General features: G+C 37.6%; 1 protein-coding gene across 2 annotated transcripts in view; it reads left to right on the top strand.

The window, feature by feature from the left end:
* The first annotated feature begins 995 nt into the window (after window positions 1-995).
* Window positions 996-18,568, top strand: part of LOC307118638 (3',5'-cyclic-AMP phosphodiesterase 4D-like) — a 444,553-nt gene continuing 426,980 nt past the window's right edge. For both annotated transcript variants that reach the window (XM_079804330.1, XM_079804329.1), the window contains exon 1: window positions 996-1,579. The gene's annotated coding sequence lies outside the window, so the exon portion shown is untranslated. The remainder of the gene's footprint in view (window positions 1,580-18,568) is intronic.

The following is an 18,568-nucleotide window of genomic DNA, read 5'->3' as shown; positions in this document are numbered from 1 at the left end:
ATCGGCATCAGCCTTTATTCATATATTATGAAAAGATTTTGTAAGCATATTGCGTAATTGTGTTTTATTTGTAATAATGCAGTGAAACATGCAAAATTGTGCTATTTTCAAAATTTCTCACATTTTTATTTTATTTATGTGGTTCAGATATTTTGAGTTTCTATTTATTAAACCAATGTCCTTCATTGTATTAACTCAAATTTTTAATTTCAATGAACTCAAAATTTTAAGGCAACCAGGTTACTTACTTTCTTTAAGTTAAACCAACAATATTTTTTTTACAGTGTAAGCCAGTTTAGCATTTCATAAGCATTGGATTGTCAGCGTCTTCTATTCCTCATGTTGAAATTCCTATATATATATTAACATGAGAAGCGAAGCTAATGGATATTTAATTTCAAATTCCAGTTGTTGTCCAGTTCAATTCAACTTCACACTCGTGATTTAATTCTGAATCGGTTCATCCTCGGTTGGTTTAGATGTGTCAGTACACTTTAAAAAAAAATATTTAAAAAGTAAGTTAACTGGTTGCCTGAGTTCATTAAAATTAAAAGTTTTTGTTTATACAATGAACATTTGAGAATCGGCATCACCCTTTATTCAAATATTATTAAAAGATTTTGTAAGCATATTGCGTAATTGTGTGTTTTATTTGTAATAATGCAGTGAAACATGCCAAATTGTGCTATTTTCAAGATTTATCACAACATTTTTATTTTATTTATGTGGTTCAGATACAATAATATTTTGAGTTTTTATATTTATTAAACCAATTTCCTTCATTGTATTAACTCAATTTTTTAATTTCGATGAACTCAGGCAACCAGGTTACTTACTTTTTTTTAAAGTTAAACCAACAATATTTTTTTTTACAGTGTAAGCCAGTTTAGCATTTCATAAGCATTGGATTGTCAGCGTCTTCTATTCCTCATGTTGAAATTCCTCTGTTCTCTCCGGCGACTTGTAGGCTTTGAATACGCACATGCGTCAGTTTTATTGACAGCTCAGTTGAACTCTGCCCCTGGTCTTTAAGATTTTCCTAACTTTGAATGTTGAAGCGGCCATTCAAACTACACAGACCACAAAACTAGCTTCAGTTTTCCCAAGCTCAATAACAGCATCGACTGCTACGGCCTGGATCCTCATGGACGAGGCATGTGATCCCAATAGCGTCGCAGGCCGGTTAAACCTCAGAGAGGTGTGGTGCTGCTTTCGTTTGCACAAACAATGGAGTGAATGAGCGCTGTGTGGAATTAGAGCTCATTGTCAACGGTTTAGTAGGTTGTTCCTGAGCGGAGCTGCACACGCAGCCTTGTCTTCTCCTGCGGCGGGTTGGAGCCAGATCTGCTGGTTTGGAAGGGGCTGGTGGGTGTGTATGTCTCTGTGACACATCATTGGCTTGGGCTGCACATGTAATCAGTGTCATCTTTGTAAACCGGCATGTAACCACGCATTGGGCTGCTAACTACACATTCTCACATTCTCTTCCTTGGAGTAACAAGCCAATGCACGTTAGATGTCCAACAGTCTCTTGTAGACGAAAGCAAGCGGTTCTTTGGGCATCAGTGAAGCCACACAGGTGAGTTTCTTCGCTGTCAGTCTCTATCTAGTCTCAGGTGGATTGACACCTGAGCAAGTAAGAGGAGATTGTCGTTGTCGAGGGATCTTATTTCCTTGTTGTGGTTGCGATTGACTTGTGCAATGCGGGCTTGGTGACTTACAAATGCAACATCACTTAAAAAGTGATGGATATGTCTTTTAAAGACGGCTAATGATGAGTGTGATCTCGTTGAAGGTTCCCCAGTTGTTCGTTTCTTCAAATTGTGAGTTGCTACACTGTTTTTGGGATCTACGTTTTCACCTTAAACTTCTGTGGTCTTTCCATTGCACTGCACTTTGTAATGGAAAATGTTTCTTTAGATTGTTCAAATGTTCTTCACACTAAGACAAACATGGTTGTTTTAAGATCTTTAAGGAACCTGCAATAGTTCTTCAGTGGCATTGCTGTGAAAAACTCCTTTTGGAAACTTTATTTTTAAGAGTCTATGGTGCTTTGGAGATTTATGAAGGTTCTTTGGATGTTACATTTTATAGGTTCCTCTGATGAGTACATTTGTTTCTGGGTTCTTTAAAGAGCTACAGAATATAGACCAATTTACACTCTTAAAAAAAAGGTTCTATATGGCACCAAAAATGGTTCTTGGCTCGTAATCATATCATATAATCATATAATCATCAATTTTGGTGCTTCAGTGGTTCTTCAGAGGTGCTATATAGCACCTTAGTCAAAGAACCTCTGAAGAACCACTGAAGAAGCGCTGAAGAAGTGTTGCAAGGCTCAACATAAAAAAAAATTCCCACTGGCCCCTGGGGCCAGTAGATCAGAGTTTTGCTGGCCCCTTCTATATTTTTATTGGCCCTGAAAGAAATATAAGGAAGACTTTTCCATTAAGCTGTATGTATTGTGTACATTAGGATTAATCAATACGGCAAATGGACAAATTGTCATTGTAACTATGAATTTTTATTGCCTGACCAGTAATGTTAGCCTATGTTTGCCTATGTAATGTGTATCTTTGTTAATTGTTTATCATATATATATATATATATATATATATATATATATATATATATATATATATATATATATATATATATATATATATATATATATATATATATATATATATATATATATATATATATATATATATATATATATATATATATATATATATATATATATATATATATATATATATATATATATATATATATATATATATATATATATATATATATATATATATATATATATATATATATATATATATATATATATATATATATGATAAAACAAAAGATAAACAATTAACAAAGATGCACATTATATAAGATATTTTTGGCTACATTTATCCGTAGTCACGTGACACAGGTGTTTTGAATCACGCTTCGGATCGTTCGACCCGAAACATCTGCGCTTCGGAACTACAGTTTTGCGTCAGCCATCCCTGACGTGCACATGAAACCGAAAGGATAATTTACTCGTCTCGGTCTGTTTCGGAGCGCGCGCGCGCTGCCTTTGGAATTACACCCAAATTCACTCATGACACAAGTCAAGCACTCGCACTTTGGATCTATAATTTATGAGCAAAGTTACGGTGATATATTAGCTAGCTAGTTGAGTAAGTTACCTTCGACATGCTACATCGGTGAGGTACTGAGAGCCAACGTCTTCGCAATTCTGTATGATGGTATGATGTTTGTTTTGCCTTTGCGGATGGCCAATCACTGGCCCTCGCGGGCCAGTGATTGGCCATTCAACTAGCCTGACATACTCTTTTACTGGCCTCGGGCCATCGGGCCATCGGGCCATTGCTTATGTCGAGCCCTGAGTGTTGTTTGCATTCACACGTGAGGCTGTGCGCTGCTCGGAGAGCGCTGACACATCAGATGCGCGATTAAAACACGACAGCGAAATTGTATGAATATACAGAACACTATAGTACTTGTTGCTAGATCATTATATAGTAATTCATTTCTTGACTAGATGCTGCATTAATCCGTTGAACGCGACTATTCAATAGAAGTAGAGCACATGGAGACTGGGGGAAGTCTCTCGCAGGTATAAAACACAACATTCCCCGCTAGCTCAAAAGCACGCCCATAACGGTAAACTTGAGGAACGCCCATCAACGTACAAATTATGGGAAACGTCACAACACCACGCTTCAGTCGTGTCGGAAAAGTGGATCCGTACCGTCACACCGTGTCCTAACTACACATGAGGCGACGCCGCCACAAACGGTAAAAGGCGTCTTTTCCAAGTTAAAGTTTTTGTCCTAATCAACCGCGACACACAATGATTCTATTTTAGAAACGGTCTCTATTTCTGCGACGTCGCGGCTGGAATAACAACACAAAACATAATCTCAGGTAACGTTGGTTTATGTTCTTTATTTAATGTTAAAAGCGTGTCGTGATTTAGTGCTCAGCTTTGTAACGTTGTCGTACTAAAAGCAGCCTAGATCATGGCATTAAACAAATGGAAACAAGAACGTTCAAAATGTGAACAAACAAGTATATTCTATGATTGTTTTAGTAACTCAGTATGTATTTTTTTTAGTAATGTTTAAATGGCGTAATATTTGTGAATTTGATTATGTATTTCATTCCTTGCGAGTGCCGTCAAGATGAATCTCTGGTGCCTCGAGAGCCCGCCCACACGCTGTTCTGATTGGCTGTGGTTTTTGATCTCGTAGTTGCGCTTGCGTCACATCTGGTGTGGAGAAACAAATTGCTTGACGCTGGGATCTTGACTTTGACTTTGGAGAACAACGATCCTTATGGTTTGTACACTGCAAAAAAATATTTTTAGTTTAACTTAAAGTAGTTTGACTGGTTGCCTTAACTCAAGTATTTAATTTCAATGCACTCAAAATGTTGGTTTGATAAATAGAAACCTTAAATGATGTTATCTGAATCACAAAAATAATAATTTTTTTACAGTGTATAGGTTAGGGCTGTGCAATTAATCGAATTTCGATTTCGATTTTGCCTCCCAACGATCACCAAAATAGTACAATCGAGAAAAAACGATTATTTTGCCATGTTCAGTTTTGCAAGAACACTCTTATTTTGTCTTGCGTTCTGAATGAAACGCGCACGCGCACATCCGCCCCTCCCGAAGCCACAATCTCTCTCAGTTCATGAGTCTCGTGTGCATATCATCCGCTGGAATTTAAAAACTCGGCGCGAGTAAAGATGGCAGAAGGAGGGCAGTTACAGCAGCGTTTGGTGAGCAAAAAAAGTAAAACCAACTCCGTTGTCTGGGAACAGTTTGGCTTCGAGGAATCAGACGACGAGCAGAAACATGCTACGTGTAAGATTTGCTACATGGTAGTGGCTGCAACGCAAGGGAACATCACGAATTTGTTTAACCACTTGAAAATTAAACACAGAGTGATCTATGACAATCTAATAAAGAAACAAAAACCGACGAGAGCAGGGATGCCGTGTAAACGTCCTTTTTTTCCTTCATATTTTTCAAATAATTCTCTCTTTGTAAACTTTGTTCAATGCATGCGAGTGCTGCCATTTCGCCGTCTTCACCCGGGTTTAGTGCCAGAAGACGCGAATGAGAAGACGCGCGCGCTGTGAGAAAATGTGCGTCTCTCAGCGCGCAAATATTGAGTTCTCTTTCAAGTCTTGCTCTTGAACGGACAAACTCACACAAAACGTATGTCAACATGTCCATCTTGATGAGTATCCTAGCAGACACTAATAGTCTGTAAATGCCTTAAGTGAACTTTATACAGTCGAGAAAGACGACTCATATCCGATCATTAGGTCTTAAAGGGGCAGTAGCCTTTACTGCTTTCTGTTTAATGTCAAACAACAAAAGACAAGGACATCACTCACTGCTCTTGAATAGCTTTTGTAAGTTTAATAGGATTAATCCTTAATTTATGCACTTAAATATGCAATGTTATTTTACATTTGATAAATTTCTGTACCTGAAAACTAATGTTAGACATACCTGAAAAGCATATCTAGCTGAACCATATTGTTGATCTTATTTATTTGTGGTTATCATTTTTACGTGACTACTTTTATACTTTGATTTGAATAAATGTTATATTATTTATTTTAATAGTTCAAAAAGTACAACAAATGTTACAATTTCAATTGAATTGTTGAAAGGTGTATTTTTAATAAATGCAACACATTCCCAAAGTCATGTGAAATAATCATGTTACATAATCGTGATTTCAATATTGACCAAAATAATCGTGATTATGATTTTTTCCATAATCGAGCAGCCCTAGTATAGGTTCATTAAAACATGAGCATTGATGTTTTTTTGTGCGTGTCTTACACAGTATTTTACAGTCTAACGTTCAACCTAGAACTTGCATATTAATCTTCAGGGCATCTTTTCCACATAGCATTATGAAGATTAAATAACTAAGTTACTCATATAGGGTGTCACATTGAAGGACGCCAATGATGTAAAGACGTTTACAGTGACCACAAAGGGTATCAGTTCTAACTGTCTGAATGTATGAAGTCTATTCTCCTTAAGTTTACACAGGCGTCCTAGCAGAGGAACCACATGTGGAGAATCACATATGAACAAGATCTGCTAACCACCAACACACCCAAAGTCACACAATACCGTCTTTTCTTTGGACGTGGTTTTATAATTCAAAACCTAAGAAACCTCTTTTGTGATTTCTTCTGGAATATTCGTTTTTTTCTGTTTTTCTTTCATATAAATGCCAAGTTGTTTGATATTTTAATCTAATGCAAACATTCTGAAATTTTAAGTGTGATTTATGTAAACAAATACTTTTGGGGCCACTGGAAGTTCAAGTGCAGAACAATAGTTACTTTCTTTAGTGTGTAATGTTGCTGTTTGTTCCAAGCACAAAGTCCCTCCAAAGGGAGTTATTCTCCATATCTGTTACAAACCGCTCTGAAACACTGGTGAAGATCCAAATGCTGGTTTAATCAGGGAAATCCACAATCATAATCCAAATAAAACGAGTGTAACGGTACACACAACTTACGGTTCGGTACATTCCTCGGATTTGAAGTCACGGTTCGGTACAGCAAGAGAGGGAAAACTAAACATTAAAATAGCTTTTATTTAATTTTAATTATTAAACAGTGGTTTACTGAACAAATTGTGTCTATCCGTAAATTAATTCAATAATAACGAAATGTTTCTTAAAGGATTAATTCACCTCAAAACGAACATTTCCTGATCATTTACTCACCCTAATGCCATCCAAGATGTCCATGTCTTTCTTTCTTCAGTGGAAAAAAGTTTTTTGAGGAAAACGTTCCAGGATTTTTCTCCACGCAATGGACTTCAATTGCAAACAAAATGTTGAACGTCCACATCAATGCAGTTTCAAAGGGTTTAGAAGTGCTTCAAATGGTCCTGAGCCGTCCCAGCTGAGGAATAGGGTCTGATCTAGCCAAACCATCTGTCGTTTTCTAAAACAAATTCAAATGGATATACTTTTTAACCACAATTGATCGTCTTGTGCTGGTCTGCAACGAGCCAGACATTACGTAACGTACGCTGAAAAGGTCACGCCGAAGGTGGGCGGAAGTACCGCCCCATTGTTTACAAAGCGAACGTTCGAAGAATAATACAAACGCTTTTTTAACAAAACAGGTAAAACAATGATAAACTAAATAATAATTGTAATTCAACATGCAATAAAATTTGAACGATCCTTCTCCACACTTTTAAACAATGGGGCGGTACTTCCGCCCACCTTCTGCGTGACCTTTTCAACGTACGTTATGTAATGCCTGGCTCGTTGCAGACCAGCACAAGACGATCAATTGTGGTTAAAAAGTATATACATTTGAATTTGTTTTAGAAAATTACAGATGGTTTGGCTAGATCAGACCCTATTCCTCAGCTGGGACCATTTGAAGCACTTCTAAACCCTTTGAAACCACATTGACTAGAGAAATAAACTCTTTCACTAAATATATGCACTATATTAGCCGTTATATTCATTATATTTTAACTGAACCTGTTAGTGATGTCTGGCTTATTTAATGTGTGTTTAAATAAGTCTGCCACTGTAAAAATGACCGCCACTGTGTATAAATTATTATATTACAACAACGAATTGGCGTAAAAGCATAATTTTATTGCAAATGTTAATGCAAAAAGAACTGCTTGTGGTCTCAGCCAAACCAGCACTGCACCACAATCTCTCCATTCAGCTCGGTTCATCAACCATAACTCCGTCCAGGACAGCCAGGAACCTTGGGGTTGGGATTGATGATCAGATAAAATTCACTGACCACATTACTGCAACAACCCGGTCCTGCAGATTTGCACTATTCAACATTAAGGCCTGTACACACCGGGATGAATATCGCGCGCGCTTATCGCCAGCGTTTTTCGTGCCGTTTTTCGGCGCGTCTTGAGTGTTCACACCCAAGCGATTTTCACTGGCGATGCGCCGAGTGAACGTGCACATTCAGTCGATGCGCTCGCGGTACACAAGATGGTGCTGTGACACTTTAAGCCTCTGACACTCGCTTGTCACACAGAAGGAGAAGAGAGACAGTATTTACGTGCTTGCCAAAACCATAGACATATTATGTATATGGACAAAACCATAGACATATTATGTATATGGACAAAACCATTCACACACTTTTTGCTAACTGGCAAGCGGCATTAGCAGCTCATCTTCTTCTTTGTCTATTTACCACTTCTTCGTCGTATCAATGTGTGCTCGGCAAGACCGTTTTGTGCTTGAGCGCCACCAAGTGAGTTTTTACTGTCACTTCAGCAGCTCCAGGCACGTGAACAAAAGCGCCGATCTCATTGGTCGGACAGTTTTTTACGCGCCGCGTCAAAATAAAAAAACGAACCCGAGGCGTTTTTTTAAAAAATGACGCTTTTACGCCTGGCGTTTTGCGCGTCGGTGTGAACACTCACATTGGCGCCCATTGTTTAGTCCCGAGGTGTTAAACGTCGGCGATAAACGCGTGCGAAAATCGTCCCTGTGTGAACAGGCCTTTAGGAAGATTAGACCCTTCCTATCAGAGCATGCCACACAACTACTGGTACAAGTTCTTGTTCTCTCCAGACTGGACTACTGCAATGCTCTTCTAGCGGGCCTTCCGGCATGCACTATCAAACCCTTGCAACTGATCCAGAATGCAGCGGCGAGGTTGGTCTTTAGTGAGCCGAAGAGAGCGCACGTCACGCCTCTCCTCATCAGTCTGCACTGGCTACCAATAGCCGCTCGCATTAAATTCAAGGCACTGGTGCTCGCCTTCAAAACATCCACTGGCTCTGCACCAATATACCTAAACTCGCTCGTTCAGACTTACACACCCTCCAGGAACTTGCGTTCTGCCAGTGAACGACGCCTTGTGGTGCCATACCAGAGAGGCATGAAATCGCTGTTACGGACCTTTTCCTGGGCCGTTCCCACCTGGTGGAATGACCTGCCTATCTCAATTCGTGCGGCCGAGTCTGTAGCCATTTTCAAAAAACGTCTAAAGACACTAGGGGTGTGCATTGGCACTGCCCTCACAATTCGATTCGATTACGATTCACCAGGTAACGATTCGATTCAATTCGATGCGATGCGATGCATCAAAATTCTATTGCACACAACAAGGCACATTTTTAATCCGTCATGAGGCAATACAAGCAGTCAGATATTGAACAACAGATTTTATTGGCTGCGATGTGTGTATTATCACTCTCCTGTATCTTTGACATAAATGTCATTAAATAAAATAAAATATAAGAAAACATAAATCACTGCTTTCAGTGCTTTGAATGAGAAATGTTTCTCTTCTCTCTACTTTAGAATGATCAACATGGTTTGTGAAGTTGGTTGTATTGCCAACGTGCTTGATTTTAGTGTGGCAGATTTTACACACAGCGTAAGTCTTGTCTAGTTTCCCATCAACTTCGTAGAATCCGAAATGTGCCCAGATGTCCGCTTTCCATTCCAAGCTTTGGGTGCGTTTTTAATTACCTGTCTATTGCAGTCATCTCCCTCCGCCTCAGCCATCTTGATTGTTGTTGTTGTTATGACCCCGGAAGTAATTGAAACTTCACAACTTTATTGTCCAACTCAAGGCCAGAAAATAAACGATGACATAATCGATTATGGCACTTTGCCGCATCGATGCTGAATCGTGCATGTCCCGCATTGCGATGCATCGCAGAATCGATTATTGTTGACACCACTAAAAGACACATCTTTTCCAGCAACACCTGACCGATCGAGAATAGCACTTATCATTCTATTCATTGTCTGTCTGTCTAATTTATTTATAAAAAAAATAATAAAAAAAAATAAAAAAAATTCTGTTCTGTTCTGTGCTAGACTAACTGAGACTTGTTACAGCACTTGCATATTGTTGATATTGTTGCCCTTGGACTGCTCTAGCTGCTTCTATTGCCCTCATTTGTAAGTCGCTTTGGATAAAAGCGTCTGCTAAATGACTAAATGTAAATGTAAAAACTGCCTTATGTTAAGTTTACATGTTTGCATACAATTTGAATGTAGATTTTACTACCCAAAAGTAAAAATAAATCTAAAAGTATTTGAAGTCCATTGTGTGGAGAAAAATCCTGGATTGTTTTCCTCCAAAAACTTTTTCTTTTCCACTGAAGAAAGACATGGACATCTTGGATGGCATTGGGGTGAGTAAATTATCAGGAAATGTTCATTTTGAGGTGAACTAACCCTTTAACCTCTTAACTGTCACCGTCCCACAGGTGGGACGCCTGGTGCTCTTTTTTTGAACGCCTTTTTTCATATCATATATTTAAGTAATTATCACAAATTAGGTATCGTTTGAAAGCTTACAAACTCAAAATTCATCCTGTGAAAACCGTTTTGAAATCGGACATTGTGTTGCCATGGAAACGTTACTCTAAATTATTCTAGTGGGCTCCTCCCCTAGTGGGCGCTGTCATGTTTCATATTACAACAATTATTTTGACTACTTTATATTCAAAATTTTTTCCAATCTTGACAAAACGCATATTGTCGGAAAGGTCTGAGTCTCAAGGGTCCATATTTGGTGACTGTTTTGTGATGGAAGTAATATTTGGACATAAATTTACAGGAAAATGCATCAAAACAACAATAAATGGAATTTGAATGACACCCGGTGGCTATTTTTGGTACAGCACCCTAAACAAAATCTCATGGGGACTTCAATTTTTGTGATATCAACTTCAAATTTGGAACACAAATTGGTTAGACATATGGCTTTGATTTTATAGTAATTTTAGAGTAAATTCTTTTTTGTAAAATATATATTTTATATGAAATAAAAAATATTTAGTACAGTATTTTTCATTTACAGTAAATTTAAACTTCCATAACTATTTCATACTTTCATATTTTGAATTGCTTTCACTTCAGCACGAAATGCAGAATGTCGTCTTTAAAACGAGACCAAACTTTGGTCTATATTCCAAAGCATTCTTGAATTACAGCCCTTTAAGTTTGGATAGTGCATTTTCATGTGTATTCTCAAAAAGGGGGGTGACAGTTAAAGGGTTTTAAGGATAAAAAAAAAAAAAAATCTTGGCTAATGCTGTAAACTATATAGGGAGCCCTTATACTTGCACATTACTATTATATTAAAGGTTAACTACAGAGCCCAAACTATTAGCCTAAATTCAGTTGCTATTTTTTTTAGATGTATTTTTACTTTTGGATAGTAAAATCAACATTCAAATTGTATGCAAACATGTAAACTTCACATAAGGCAGTTTTTGTATTAACATTTGTACTAAAATTATGCATTTTCTTCAATACGTTGTTGAAATATAATCATTTATACTCATTTTTCATGACATTTATTTAAACACACATTAATAAGCCAGACATCACTAACAGGTCCAGTAGAATATAATGAATATAACGGCTAATATAGGTCATATATTTAGTGAAAGAGTTGATTTCTCTAGTGAACTAACAGGGAAATCAGGGATCTGAGGGAAATGTGATGCTATGTGACGTATTGTTCTCAAGCTGTTGTGTGACGAGATTGGGTCCACGAGAACGAGACAAGATTTTTGCACAGTATTTTAAAGAAATCCTCAATGACAAAATTCATGCCTGAAAAAAAGTTTGCAGGTGCATTTTGAAAATGTTTTAACTAACTTGCCTTCTTGCGTGCGTAAAACAAGCCTACTTGTTGGCAAAAAAAGAGGCAATCGGTTACATCAAATTTTTTAAGTTAAGAAATTCAAAGTTTAAGTAAGTAGAGCTTGCAGATTTTTATTTTGTACTCATACATTTTAATCGCTCTTAACTTCAAATATTTGATTAAGCTAATTCATACATTTAACCTAAATTATCAACTTAAATATTTTCAGTAGTGGAAACTTGGTTAGTTTTAACTAGCTAATTCAATAAATGCTACCTTGTCAATTGGTTATTAGGACAGCACAATTTGGGGAAAATATCTAATTGCGATTTATTCTGGTTAAAATTGCGAATTATTATTATTATTATTATTATTATTTTTTTTTTTTTTTTTACAAAAAAAGTGTGTATATAACATTTTGTGTTTATATATTAATATGGCTAATAATAATTATGATTGCAAATCATTAGAAAGGTCTAAGGATTTATTGTAAAGAAGAAAATATTATAAAAACCTGTGCTTTTTATCTGTGATATCAATTTCTTAAAGGCTATGTCTTTAATATGAAATATGAGCCTCTTATTCATCCACTGTGGGGATTAAAACTCCTGTACATTGAAGAAAAACATATAGATTGTCATATACATTTATTTAGAAGTATTATTTTTTATATTTTCTAAACAAAAGGGCGCCCTCAAGCAGAAACTCCATTTTCCTCAGAAGTAATTGTTAGTTTTCAGGAAATCCCTGATGCTAAGCTAGTGCTGTAGCTGAATAAAACCGAGATAGAAACGCTTTGACTGATTAATAATAAACATGACGATAATACTTCTGCGACAAGATATGGTGTATTGACATTCTGTGATAAGAAGCCACATCAGCTCGACTGACGATATGAAGTGAGTTAAAACTGGTTATTAAACGTATTTTGTTGGACAACAGGTTTATGAATGCTTCACATTACTAGTTTGTGAAGATGTTTGACGCATGTTGTTTTTTCTTGCGTTATAAGCGACTCAAGCTCGCAGTGCTTTCAGACGAAGCAGCGTTTCCTCGTCATCACAGAGCATCTCTTCACTGACACACTGGGCATTTATTTCTTTCATTAAAATCGCAGCCTTTGCGCTTTCATAATCGCACATAAGTCAAATCGCGATTGCGGTTCGATTTCGATTAATCGTGCAGCCCTAATGGTAACACAATGCTTTGATAGCATTAGCGTAGCATAGCATAGCACTTGCTGAACGAGTACATGGAGCCCAAAAACAAAATCAAGGCTTTGAAAAGGGGCATATAGGTCCTCTTTAATTGAATTGGCCTTTGTTGGATTGGTCAATTTCAAATATCTTTGATTATTTTCAAAGACATTGCTTTACTGTTTTCAGCCCCCATCTGTAATCTCCGGCCATCTGGAATTCCTAAAGACAAAGAGATGCTGAAGGCCTGTAGGCCAAAATGTGCCACACCTTTAGTACAGTGGGGGAAGTCTGGTCTGGTCTGGTCTGGTCTGGTCTGGTCTGGTCAGTTTGAATGTCTCACATTAGGGTTTAATTCACATGGTCAAGGAAGAGAGAAAAGAAGATTGTAAGTGTTGCTCTTTCTCTTTATTCTCGGGGCCTGCTCTCTGGCTCTTACTTTTGCTGGGCTTCTTTGCTCTGGCTCTTTCTCTCTTCTCTTTTCTAAAGCCTGTCTCTCTCTCTCTATCTCTATCTCTATCTCTATCTCTATCTCTATCTCTCTATCTCTATCTCTATCTCTATCTCTATCTCTATCTCTATCTCTATCTCTATCTCTATCTCTATCTCTATCTCTATCTCTATCTCTATCTCTATCTCTATCTCTATCTCTATCTCTATCCCTCAGACAGGGCTCGACATTTCATATGACAGTTCCATAAATAGGCATGTCACGATAACTACTTTTTGTTTCGCGATATATCATCCCAGAAATAATTGCGATAAACGATATTATTGTCATTTTAAGACTATTTTATGCCACTGAATATATAATCCTAATATAACAGCATGCAAGTAGACCTACACACTTTCAAATGACAACCTTTTAATTCTTTAGATTCTTTAGATCTTGGAAATTAAGGGTAAAAAATATATTATCCTAAAAAATTTAGTTTTTAATAAATAGTAAATAAACATTTCCCCCTGTGAAACGGCTTTAACACTCGTCATTCTGTGTTGACATTTATATGTGCAGCGGAACAGGGGATTGTGGCTTTGAAATCGAGTACACTAGAACGCCTCAAATGGCGCCTTTTTCACTTGTCCCGAAAACCACTTTGCCTCCGTCACGGAAAACATACAAGATGACAGCACAATCGAGTAAAATGTTGGTGACATTCATTATCATGTAAACATAATGGACGATATATTGCATCACAAAAAATTATCATGTATAGTCATGTACATATATTGTGCGATATATCGATATATTGATTATTGCGACAGGCCTATCCATAAATTCATTAGCATCAAGTCACTTACATTTTTATTGAGTGTTTTTGTTCTATTTCAGCAGCAAAAATAGTTCCAAACAAAGATCACAGCAGAACCATAACGCATCTCACAGCATCAGTGTGTGTTACTGAATGATTCAGCGTTTTAATGAATCGGTTGAATCAAAGATTCAATGACCCGCTCATAAACGACTGCCTCTTTCCTGAATGAATCAGCCATTTGAATGAATCGACTCAATTACTTGCTCATTAAGATCTGACGCCACCTACTGGCAGTTCAGTTTCATCTTTCCAACTTTTCTTATTTGTATATTCAAACATATTTAAAACAATCTCATAACATTATTTAATGCAGTTGTAATTTTTCAGTGTAAATTATTTAATTTGATTTGTAACAGCCTGTGGTGTCCAATTCTAATTTAATTTATTGATCAAATTTAAAAATATAAAATGTAAGCTGAAGCATGGCCCATATTTAAGATTAGGAAAAAAATGCCCTTTAATAAAATGTAAAAATATCTTAAATATGCAGATTTTAATTTGTCAAAGCCGATCGAACACTGGTGAGAATATTGCTTCAGAATAAATTATATTTACAAAAAAATAAATTCCGGACAAGCAAATTTTTTACTCTGACAAGTGAATGACAGATTTACTGTCTGAAGGACAAGCACGTGAACCGGCTTAATGTCGAGCCCTGCCTCAGGTAACATTCTATGGTATAATAATGGTATAAGTTATCATCTCATACATCCTTTTTAAAGCTGCACTATGTAACTTTTCCGTCCACTGGAGGTTGTGTATTCAAAACAAAGGCGTAGTTTGATGACGGCACGTTTGAGCGCAGAACCTTGGGTCATGTGATCTTCAGCTCAGAATCGGGACAGGACTCGGGCAGAAATCATGTTGATGATGTGATTATTAACGTTACTGTAGTGAAGCAGAAGCAGGACGAGTGTTGTGGAGCTGAGTAGGGATGTGACGGTGAGGAAATTTTCCCACCGGTTAATTGATGTGTGACAACACCGGTAATACCGGTGTCACCGGCGGAGGCTTTTAAATCACTAATTCTATCTAACCGAAAGTAACATGCACACGACCGTTCTGAACTGAAAACGCGCCAGTGCGCGCACACCGTGAATGACAGCTTGTCTGTAAATGCGTGCTCTGTGAGGCCATGGGCGCGTCTCAATCATTTCCCTACTTCAGAATCAGTAGTCAGGGCACTGATCAAGCATTGATCAGTCTATGATTGAGATGCACGCCATGAATGCACCTGTTAGTTCGCCCGTAAAGCCTCGTTTATACTCGACGCGCCCGCACGAGCGCGAGGGTGCGCGCGGCAAAAATAAATGCGCGCAGTCAGCGTAGCGCGGAGGCTCGCACTGCGGAGCTAGGCGAAAGTAAACAATGCGCGCTCTGTGCGGCCGTGCACATTTTACTTTCGGTTTTTAATTAGCGCCAATTCGGCTGCGGGTTGCTTCAATTGTGGGTTCATTAGCCTATTATTTTTTAATGAAAAACACAACAACAAAACAAATGACAAACTCCCTTAAATAGGCGCTTTTACGTTTCGCTTTGAAACCAAATCTTCCGCGATCATCTCCGTCAGCTCCTCACTCTTAAATCTGATGAATGACTCCTGCCGCCTCCGAGACTCACGGTCGGATCCTGCTTTATTAAGCAGATACGTTCAGTTTTTATTTGTATTGTCTGTTCTCTAACTGAACTAAATTATTTTATTACTATAAAAAAAAAATCAAAAAGACGGTGGGCGGTGCCACGGTGGGCAAGTGATGTAACCGGTGTTGAGTCTGGACACCGGTAACACCGGCAACACCGACTATCGTAGCAAGCCTAGAGCTGAGGAACCGCTGGAGCGATTGTTCATAAGATGAACGCAACACACGCCTCGCGAGCAGCGGGACTTTTATTATGCCACAGTCGCCACTTCCGCTCCTCCGCTCATGAGTGTGAGGTAACGCAGCTCTGCTGATCATATTTAGGGCCCTATGATTTCCGTGATCACCGAATCGCGGACGGAATCGCGGAATTGGCATATTAATGCGGAATCTATTGTTAACGCGGAATTTCCCGGAATTTGACATATTTGGAATGAAATGCGGTTTTGTGTGGGAGAAGAACGTATGTCTGGGGAAATGCAGACCGGGGGAAGCAAATCTGGGCGACTCAACCCCTCCCGTCATTTCAGCTCCACCTTCAAAACAATGAAAGTATGGCGAAGCGGCTCCACGGCTCTGCTTTCGTCGGCGAAAAAGTTAAGAAACTCAACGCTAAGCCCTCTGTACCGAGCCGAGCAGTTCCCTCAGGGAGTGCTTGCTGTATTTTGCCTTGTTTTTAATGCACTTTAATGTACTGTATGGGAAATAATGCCTTAAATGAACTTGAGAGTAAATGAGATGCGCGGGTCAGCGCGTCTTATGCTGCCTTCACGTGCTCTCGGAATTATCGTAATATACAAGTTTCCTAGGTAAACATTGCACATGAACGCCCTCACATTTTGAAACTTGAATGCAATGCGCTCGTAATCACGACTTCAGAAGTCGGAATCATCAAATTTCCGATAGTACGTGAAGGCAGCATTATCCACACCATGTTTGGCTGAGGTAGCTCTTAAAGTGACAGTAGCACTGATAATGTCTGTCATTAATGTTTAAAGAACAACGGGAACAGAAGATTGTAGCTTTAATGATGATTCATCTATATTTCACTTATTATTTATGCAGTTAAGAAAGGTGTTGATAACTTTATTCAATTTCTGTGTAGACTATGTCTGAGAGGGAAGGCCACAGGCAAATATAACATTTATTATAATAGATTTATGTAAAGATTGTTTTAAGTTCAATTAAATTAAAAGTTAAAAGTTTTTTTAAAGCCTAATAAATGTTGAAATTGGTAGCTTTCGGTTATACTGTAATGTAACGTCATCAATGTTTCATATAGACATTAATATCAGTGATACTGGCCTTCATTCATAAAAAGATGCCATTACAACACACATTTAAAATATACTGTCTTTAAATTGTTTCTAAATTAATTTGGAGAGTAACTGAAATTATTACAATATCAAAATATAAAAAACTCCAATGTTTTTAATTGCAATTAATCATGATTAATTACAGAAAAAAATGTGATTAATTCTTTTATTTTTTTATTATCAATTCACAGCACTAATATCTAGTTGTGACTTGAAGTGCTTAGAGTGCAGTGTTATGCTGCAGTTTTTGTCCTGAAAAGTAAATGTGATGTTTGTTACCTCAATAAATTTAAGGTCATTCCTATTTTATGTTTTATGTTCTATTATATTAACATTAAAAACACTCTTTTTACGACTAAAATAACAGTTAAGGGTAAAAAAAACTGAATTCCCAAAAATTAAAACGAAAAAAAAAAAAGGAATTAGCAAAAATTAAAACGGAAAAAACGGAATTTGGGAAAAAATAAAACGGATTTCATAGGGCCCTACATATTACACACATCTGAGTGTGTTGATGATGGGATGGCGTTACTCTGCTATGACACTTGTTCGCACTGCAGTGAGAGGAAAGCGTTTCTGCAGAATAACACCAGAAACCGAGGGGAACGTGGATATGATGTCATCGACAGGCCACGCCCTCACACGTCCCGGTTCCTCGGGTAAAAGAGCATCTCACGATTTACAAATAGTTGAAACATTTGGGATATTGTAAATACTCAAATCAACAAAATGTAAAACACTGGCCGAGTGGCTTCTGGATATTTTACTGAAACATTTTTACATAGTGCAGCTTTAAGTGTAACCATAAACAGATTTTTGTCATTAAATCTCTCTATTACAAATGATGTGCTAACTAGTTTAGATTTGGTATTAACTTTAAAGTGCTACCTATTGCAATACAATATAGTCACACTATAGCAACGCTCTCCCACATATTTTGCTATTGTAACTGCGCTTATTTCCGTTGTTGGGATGAAACGGTACACGTATTGACAGTCGGCTTGTTTTAAGCGCGGAACACACTTCAATCCGAGTTCCCACATGAACATATTAAGTATTCAGTCCATTTTATCACGACATTCCGAAATTCAAACGATAAATGACTTTTTGACGCTCTTTAATGTGGCGTGACTGATCACTGATCACAGTTCAAGCGTCGGCGCGATGTGCGCGCGTGAATGCGATCGATCATCTCTTCCTAAAGAATAAACATGAATGAACATCTGAAGGTATGTTGAGGATACATTACAACTTACTGTCACGTATCATATGTGGTGTAATCAGTGTTTCAAAAGCGGAAAGACTTCAATATAACTGCTTGTAAATGTCATATAGCATCACATTTACCTCAGGCAGTCATTCAGTGTCCACAGAATTTTATTCACTTGTGAAATCAACTCTTTCACTAAATATATGACCTATAT

This window comes from Gobio gobio, assembly GCF_949357685.1.
Source record: "Gobio gobio genome assembly, chromosome: 22".
Classification (NCBI taxonomy): domain Eukaryota; kingdom Metazoa; phylum Chordata; class Actinopteri; order Cypriniformes; family Gobionidae; genus Gobio; species Gobio gobio.
The sequence above is the reverse complement of the archived record's forward strand: the minus strand, read 5'-3'. Positions and strand labels throughout refer to the sequence as shown.